Below are 8,841 nucleotides of genomic sequence, written 5' to 3'. Positions count from 1 at the left end.
TGCAGGCGATCAAAAAACTGTTGCTGGACTGCGTCTATTTTTGTCCATGGTAAAACAATAAGGTGTGACAAATTTTTTTTTTTTTTTTTGAAAAGCACGATACTGGTAAACATGTTTTCCCTCTGTTTTTTATTTCTTTCGGTAGCGTAAGTGCATATATTCATATTTATACGAGCAAAAATGTAGGGCCAATTTAGTTTTATCTCTTAAATATTGTTTGTATTATTTTATTTTTCTGCGCAGTTTGTACCTGAAATGAACTGGCTGATTAACAGGAACGACAGACTTTTCCTTGCATCCCTGTGGACACCCTCACACCCTGGGTGTGGACCACACATCACTCAAGCAAAACAACGATCTGGCGTTCAGTAAAGGCTAGCCTCACTACTATATACTCAATTGCACAAGTCTGTTTTTCATAAAATTATTCAGCGATTGAGTACCCTGCTATTGGCAGTGTCATTTGTCTGGATCTGTCAGAAAGTCTGGATCTCACCCTACTGCAAAACAAGACAACATGGTGCCTCCTGGCTTTGGGGAAAACTGAAAATGTCTACTTGGAATATGAACCTCTTTTCCTTCGTTTTCCCTCATTTGGTTGACTTCTAAAGATGCCCAGTGCCTCATTTTGTATTTAAGGGAAAAATGAAACTCAATTTAATTCAAGTCCACAAATGACTAGTGAAGCCATCTCAAGTCAACCTAGGTCAGCGGTATTTTATTAGGGCTGTGTCCTAATAAAAATGTTTTAAAAATTTTATTAAAAGATTGTTGATGGCAAAAGATCCGTTGATTGCAAAATGATGACTTGCATGAAAAGAAAATTGGTGATGACCAGAAGGACATGGAACGCAGCCTTTGGGTACTTGCTGTTGAGTTTGGAGCTTTGAGGGCATGCAATGCAGAAACTTCACAAGGTCTTCCAGGGGGACGAGCAGAGAGCCTTAGAAAACTTATGATACTACTTCATGGTGTCCAACCCCTCCAAAACATAGTGGGAAGTGCACCTGCTGGCATAATGATGTCACCAATATACTGTAGCTGAAGTATCATGGGTAATTAAATACTGTCCTCTATCTGTGCCCTTCTTGACACTAAGAGTGGCCTGTGGACCAGCTTTCCCAGTCAGCAGTCACTTTCTGGCTTGAACTGCATGTGTATTTGATCTTGCCTTGGGAGTACACTTGTTGCCCTGGCATAATACACAAATACTCCATGGTTACAGTATCCAAGGTAAAATGTGGCCGAAAACAGGTCTGTCAGCTGGCCTAAAAAGAGTTAATTTTCTATCGCAAAAAATAACAGATTAGATTAGATTTAAATATTTATTTCAATATTTGCATGACTTTTTCAATGCCATAAATGTACAGTTTTAGGCACCCTTTTGTGGACATAACACAAAAAACAGAAACAGAAACAGTTTCTGTCAAATGATTCAGGTAAAATCGTTTAGTGAAACATTACCTTGCTTCACTAAACGATTTTACCTGAATCAGTCAATAACAGGGCTGCTCAGCCCCGATCCAGGGAATCTACTACCCTGTAGGTTTTCATTTCACCCATAATTTGGCACACATGATTGCCGGGGGGTATGGGGATGAGGGAAATGACCAACACCTAAATAACCAAATAAAACAGCCGTCCCATGGGGGGTATGGGGATGAGGGAAATGACCAACACCTAAATAACTAAATAAAACAGCCGTCCCATGGGGGGTATGGGGATGAGGGAAATGACCAACACCTAAATAACTAAATAAAACCGTCGTCCCATGGGGGGTTTGGGGATGAGGGAAATGACCAACACCTAAATAACTAAATAAAACAGCTGTCCCATGCGGGGTATGGGGATGAGGGAAATGACCAACACCTAAATAACTAAATAAAACAGCTGTCCCATGCGGGGTATGGGGATGAGGGAAATGACCAACACCTAAATAACCAAATAAAACAGCTGTCCCATCGGGGGTATGGGGATGAGGGAAATGGCCAACACCTAAATAACTAAATAAAACAGCCGTCCCATGGGGGGTATGGGGATGAGGGAAATGGCCAACACCTAAATAACTAGATAAATCAGCCGTCCCATGGGGGGTATGGGGATGAGGGAAATGGCCAACACCTAAATAACTAAATAAAACAGCTGTCCCATGCGGGGTATGGGGATGAGGGAAATGACCAACACCTAAATAACCAAATAAAACAGCTGTCCCATCGGGGGTATGGGGATGAGGGAAATGGCCAACACCTAAATAACTAAATAAAACAGCCGTCCCATGGGGGGTATGGGGATGAGGGAAATGGCCAACACCTAAATAACTAAATAAAACAGCCGTCCCATGGGGGGTATGGGGATGAGGGAAATGGCCAACACCTAAATAACTAAATAAAACAGCTGTCCCATGGGGGGTATGGGGATGAGGGAAATGGCCAACACCTAAATAACTAAATAAAACAGCCGTCCCATGGGGGGTATGGGGATGAGGGAAATGGCCAACACCTAAATAACTAAATAAAACAGCTGTCCCATGGGGGGTATGGGGATGAGGGAAATGGCCAACACCTAAATAACTAAATAAAACAGCTGTCCCATGGGGGGTATGGGGATGAGGGAAATGGCCAACACCTAAATAACTAAATAAAACAGCTGTCCCATCGGGGGTATGGGGATGAGGGAAATGGCCAACACCTAAATAACTAAATAAAACAGCTGTCCCATTGGGGGTATGGGGATGAGGGAAATGACCAACACCTAAATAACTAAATAAAACAGCCGTCCCATGCGGGGTATGGGGATGAGGGAAATGGCCAACACCTAAATAACTAAATAAAACAGCCGTCCCATGGGGGGTATGGGGATGAGGGAAATGGCCAACACCTAAATAACTAAATAAAACAGCTGTCCCATGGGGGGTATGGGGATGAGGGAAATGGCCAACACCTAAATAACTAAATAAATCAGCCGTCCCATTGGGGGTATGGGGATGAGGGAAATGACCAACACCTAAATAACTAAATAAATCAGCCGTCCCATTGGGGGTATGGGGATGAGGGAAATGACCAACACCTAAATAACTAAATAAAACAGCCGTCCCATGCGGGATGCAGCTCTGCCTCTCATAGGCACCGAGGAGAAGAGAGAGGAAAATGGAGAACATTTATTTTAGAAAAAATAGAGCCAGTCATATAAGCTGTGATAAATGGGACAGAAAGAAAGAGAGAATGAGAGAGAGAGATGCTTATTCAGTAACCATAGCAACCGGAGTTCAAACAATACCTTTGGAACCGGCCGTGATTAAGTAGCTGATCACTACCTGCAGGCCTGTTCAGTAATGTTGCATGCGTGGCCCGCTCTGTGTGGGAAGCGCAGCTTGGCACACGTCAGGCTAAATGGGCCAGCTTCGCCGCCGGGCCCCCACCGCTCTCTCGCCGAACTCGTTTATGACCGAGCTGTGTCGTGTGCACGTGCCTGCGTGCTCTGTCTGCACGCCCCTGCGACGCACTCCCTCCCGCGCGTGATGACGTCCTCGCTGAAGGCGTCCCCACGGAGCGGTATGAAGTGTGCAAACAGTGGCTAAAGGGCTGTCCGTCCCTGTCAGTCCCCCTTAGACCCCGTAACCCTGGGGCAGAGCGAAGGCTACGAGCTTCTAGTACTCCCCAGGCTCTGTGGCACTATGGGAAATGGCAAGCTCTGGATACTTACAGCATGGTAAAGATGCTATGCTTTTTAAAAACATATTATTATTATTATTATTATTATTATTATTATTATTATTGTTGTTATTGTTATTATATTCTGTCATGCATGTCACATTTCAAAAGGGCTTGCTGCTAAATAATAATACACTGAATGAATGAATGAATAACAACAAGAATAACAATAATGATGTTTCTCAGTGATTACCATTACTGTTACATGCTCTTTTCTATTATAAAGAATACTGATGGATGCATATAACCTTTATCCAAAAAGGCAAAATAGACATTAAAAAAGAACCAATTAATTTGCAGCCTTCTTTGAAGGGAAAGGTCCGTGAAAGGAGATGTGTACTTACAGGTTTTTTTTTTGCAGTGTTTGGGACAGGAGTCTTTTCTACAGCGCTGTAATGCTGCGACCATTCCTTCATGACGTTCATTACGCACAGTCAGTATTTAGGGCTCCTCTCGCGTTATGTATGACCACAGCCCGTCCCTGTCATTTATACATACTCTGCATGTGTGGGATGAGGCTGCAGTAACACGGAGGAGTGGAGTTCACATTACCTCTATTCCCTGCCTGTCTAGCAGCCCGCTTCCATAAGATTTTTAATTGAGTAAATTGCCCTGCAATAATGGACTGGAAATATGGTTTTGTGGATTGAAATTTGACTGTTCCAATTTCCCATTCATTTCTTAAGCAGATACGTGGTGAGGTATGTGGTGAAGATCCAATGTGATGTGCTCAGTGAGTGGGAACAAACCTATTTTTATTCTGCAAACAATTAGACACCTCTAAGGTGTACTCATAGTTACAATGGTAACTCTCGCACTGTATGCGAGCTATTCAAGGAGCTGATTGTCTGCTCAACGTCGTCTGAAGTCTATTTTAAGCTCTGCTGCTGCAGCCTTGTCTCCTCACCACACAATAACACAGATTCTTTAGGCTCGCCAGATATTCAGTGACTTGCATTCCTCCCATCCTCTCTGCTTCTTACCGGAAGTATCCAGGGCTGTTATACAGGTAAGTAAATTAAGAGAATCAATTGGAGTTTGCTTGGCTCAAGCTCCCATACTGCATTGCAAAGTCTGTCTTTAAAATGAGGGTGGGATGCATGATGGGAAATGCAGTATGATTCTTAATTTGAAGACTGGATTTGCCAAGCAGGCCAGTCTTCTAAAAACTGTTAAAGGAGTTAAAGCTTATGAAACCAAATCAAGTGCATACAAATCAAGTATGCATTGCCATCTGAATTAACAAGTACCAGCACACTATATGCACTTCAAGAGGATATGGAAAATAAGAAACAAAACACGCACTAATCATCTCACGAGTCGCCGCTGACGTTTCTGAATGTGATAGCACTGCCATTGCATCAGTCATTACTGATGTTTCTGAATGTGATAGCACTGCCATTGCACCAGTCATTACTGATGTTTCTGAATGTGATAGCACTGCCATTGCATCAGTCATTACTGATGTTTCTGAATGTGATAGCACTGCCATTGCATCAGTCATTACTGACGTTTCTGAATGTGATAGCACTGCCATTGCATCAGTCATTACTGACGTTTCTGAATGTGATAGCACTGCCATTGCACCAGTCATTACTGATGTTTCTGAATGTGATAGCACTGCCGTTGCATCAGTCATTACTGATGTTTCTGAATGTGATAGCACTGCCGTTGCATCAGTCATTACTGACGTTCCTGAATGTGATAGCACTGCCATTGCATCAGTCATTACTGACGTTTCTGAATGTGACAGCACTGCCATTGCACCAGTCATTACTGACGTTCCTGAATGTGATAGCACTGCCATTGCATCAGTCATTACTGACGTTTCTGAATGTGATAGCACTGCCATTGCATCAGTCATCATCATTTTCACTTGATTTGTGTGTGTGTGTGTGTGTGTTTTTGTGTGTGATGTCATATCAAAGATTAAATATGTACCATTGAGATTACAGAAACGAGCGCTGTGGTGATAATTAATAATCAGTGAAGCAAGGCAGGTGGGCTGATAAAGGGATCAAATTGGAAATTAATCTATCTGAATGGGCTGAGTTTTAATTTAACCAATACTTATACAGGGTATGTTGACTGAGCACACATTTGTAGGGCCATAAAATTTGACACTCTAAAAGTTACATATTGCACCTTTAAAGCCCTCCAAATATTATATATAATTTGAAGGTTAGAAAATCGTAATCTTTCTCAGTAATGTTTCAGTGCTTTAAAGCACTGATAATCAGGATCTGGTAAGCTTGAAAAGTCTGAATCTGGATCAGGGTGATCCTACCCTGAATTGCTTCGAAATACCGGGACAAAATCTAGCTGAGTTGTCTGATCCTGGATCACAAATTATGGGATTTCAAAATCTGATCGGATCTGATTGAGATAAAAAGTTTTGAACTCCTGGGCCGGGGTGATGATCTTCATCTTTACTTTAGATATAAAAAGTATATCTCAGTGTTCCAGCATTTAATTCACTGCTTCAAGAATATGTTGAAGGAATTTTTTTTTACATGTATACAGTATGTTTGTTAATTATTTGTTAATGTCAACAATTTTAGCTGGAGAAATTTAAGTTTTATAGAGATGCACTTTAAAAATAGTTGGTTTCACCATTTAGAGGTTATTTTGTTTTGACACGAGTAAATAAGAAAAATGGCCTTATTTTTCAGAAGACGTCCTTCTTGTGCCATTATAAATCGCGTGAATTTGCTTTCAGTAGAGAATAAAGCATTGCATAATATTTGACATGGATACAGATGAGGTGAGGCTGCATAAGCTTGGCCCTCCTGTTTGCCCTGTTGTGCGTCTCTGAAGCTGTTCCTGTGTATGGGGTTTTTGTGTATGCGGTGTTGTTCTCTCTAAGCCTTGTTTTGTTAGGATAATAGGAAGCGCCAGGCGATGTCTTTCTTACGCGCCCCTCCCAATCAAGCGGGTCATTGGTAATCCTCCTCCAGGCTGACTTCCCTTCCCAGCAGGCCCTGCTGCCTGTTCCCGCTCTAGGATTGATATATCCGTCTGATTCCCATTCCCGGTGGCTTGCTGAGCCTTTGAATAACCGAATGAGGGACTTTGCGTTGTCACGGCGACCTTGTGGGGGCTTTGGAGAGGTGCGTTTCGATCTGTCCTGCGGAGATATCGGTCCAGACCGCCTTGCGTTCGCCGCGCCTCTTAAAAAGCGGGCTCTGATTCATTTGGGTGGGGGTTCACCTTTGATTTGCGTCAAAGGGGACATGAACGCACCGTCCAAGTCCTTCCGAAATGATCACAGACAGCATCGTGCGTAGCGCGGGGGCTTGCAGGGCATGCAGATTTTTGTTTTACTCAGCAATTAATTGATCAATTAAAGCAGCTGATTAGACAGTTAGCATTTTTTGTATCCTGGGTCTAAATTAGTTTTCTGATTTTAGGGTGAAAACAGAACCCAGCAGACTGCAGGGTCCCTGCTATACAGCACACAGACTCCCCTGCTATACAGCACACAGACTGCAGGGTCCCTGCTATACAGCACACAGACTGCAGGGTCCCTGCTATACAGCACACAGACTCTAGGGTCCCTGGTATACAGCACACAGACTGCAGGGTCCCTGCTACACAGCACAGTGCTTTTCCACCTCCAGTTCAACAAGACTAGTAACATTTATCTTGACCAGTTAAATTTTACAGCATATATTTACACACACATATATGTACATATATTATATTTACATCACTTTGCACGTTTATTGCTTGGGAATAAAAGTATGAGTCTAGCTTAATGTAGCAAATGACAAATGACGGCAGCTATATTTTTTTCGTCAATTTTTGCATAACACCATTTACTTAAAGTACTTCAGTACTTCTGTATTGGGTTTACCATATCTGGATACGTAAAAATGATTGTTATTTGTGTGAAATATCCTTCCACTTTCCAAATTTAACCCGAGAGTAAGGCCCTTTGAACAGCATGCCCTCAGGTCAGGCAGGCAGCTCGGGGCATGATTAGGTTCTTGAATAAACAGCGGGTGGAAAACTCAGTTCATCTGATCCCGGCGAGCACCACCTTCTTTTACCTGGCCCCAGACTCCTCTCACTGCCTGAACTCCTCTCACTGCCCGAACTCCTCTCACTGCCCGAACTCCTCTCACTGCCCGAACTCCTCTCACTGCCCGAACTCCTCTCACTGCCCGAACTCCTCTCACTGCCCGAACTCCTCTCACTGCCCGAACTCCTCTCACTGCCTGAACTCCTCTCACTGCCCGAGCAAAAGGCCCAGGACTCCCAGCTCATTTCTTACAGAGAAGTGGCTTCCTCTTATCTGACGTCCAGAAAAAGATTTTCCTTTTTCCTGCGGCGGCCATGTTTCCCGCAGAACGTACGTTATCAGCGGCAATTAGTTTAGTCAACCTCGCCGACGGGCTGCGCCCTGGAATTCAGAAAACCTCATTACAGGCGCAGAGGGGGAAACAGCCCTGCGGCCATCCCTGGAGGTGAGGATTCAGTCAGGGACTGATTTCATTTGCTCTGAGAAACAGCCGGAGTGGGGGAGTGGGGGGGTGGTGAGGTGGCAGGGTGGGGCGGTGGGGTGGCAGGGTGGGGGTTGGCGGGTGGCGGGTGGCGGGTGCAGCGCTGTGCAGTGGGGTGTGGGTGGCAGGGTGGGGGGGTGCAGCGCTGTGCAGTGGGGTGTGGGTGGCAGGGTGGGGGGTGGCGGGGTGCAGCGGGGTGTGGGTGGCAGGGTGGGGGGGTGCAGCGCTGTGCAGTGGGGTGTGGGTGGCAGGGTGGGGGGTGGCGGGGTGCAGCGGGGTGTGGGTGGCAGGGTGGGGGGGTGCAGCGCTGTGTAATGGGGCGTGGCGGGTGCAGGGGATTAATTCACATATGCAGTTTAATGTAGCGGAAAGCACACGTGCCCACTATCAACATGGCAGTATTAGTCCAGCCAGAGCAAAATTAGACAAAAACACCTGTAGGGGAAACGGAAATCTTAATAGCTTTCGAAGAACATTTAAAAAGCAGAAAAGCATGATTTCTTTAGGGCACAAGGAGAAATACAGAGTTGAATAAAAATCTTTCCGGACTTGTACTCCGACAAATGATTAAAAGCTCTTCAACCCTTCAATCTGTATAGAAACAAATTCAGTTTGTTAGTTTTCAG

This window comes from Anguilla rostrata, chromosome 11, assembly GCF_018555375.3.
Source record: "Anguilla rostrata isolate EN2019 chromosome 11, ASM1855537v3, whole genome shotgun sequence".
NCBI lineage: Eukaryota > Metazoa > Chordata > Actinopteri > Anguilliformes > Anguillidae > Anguilla > Anguilla rostrata.
This window is presented reverse-complemented; position numbering follows the sequence as displayed.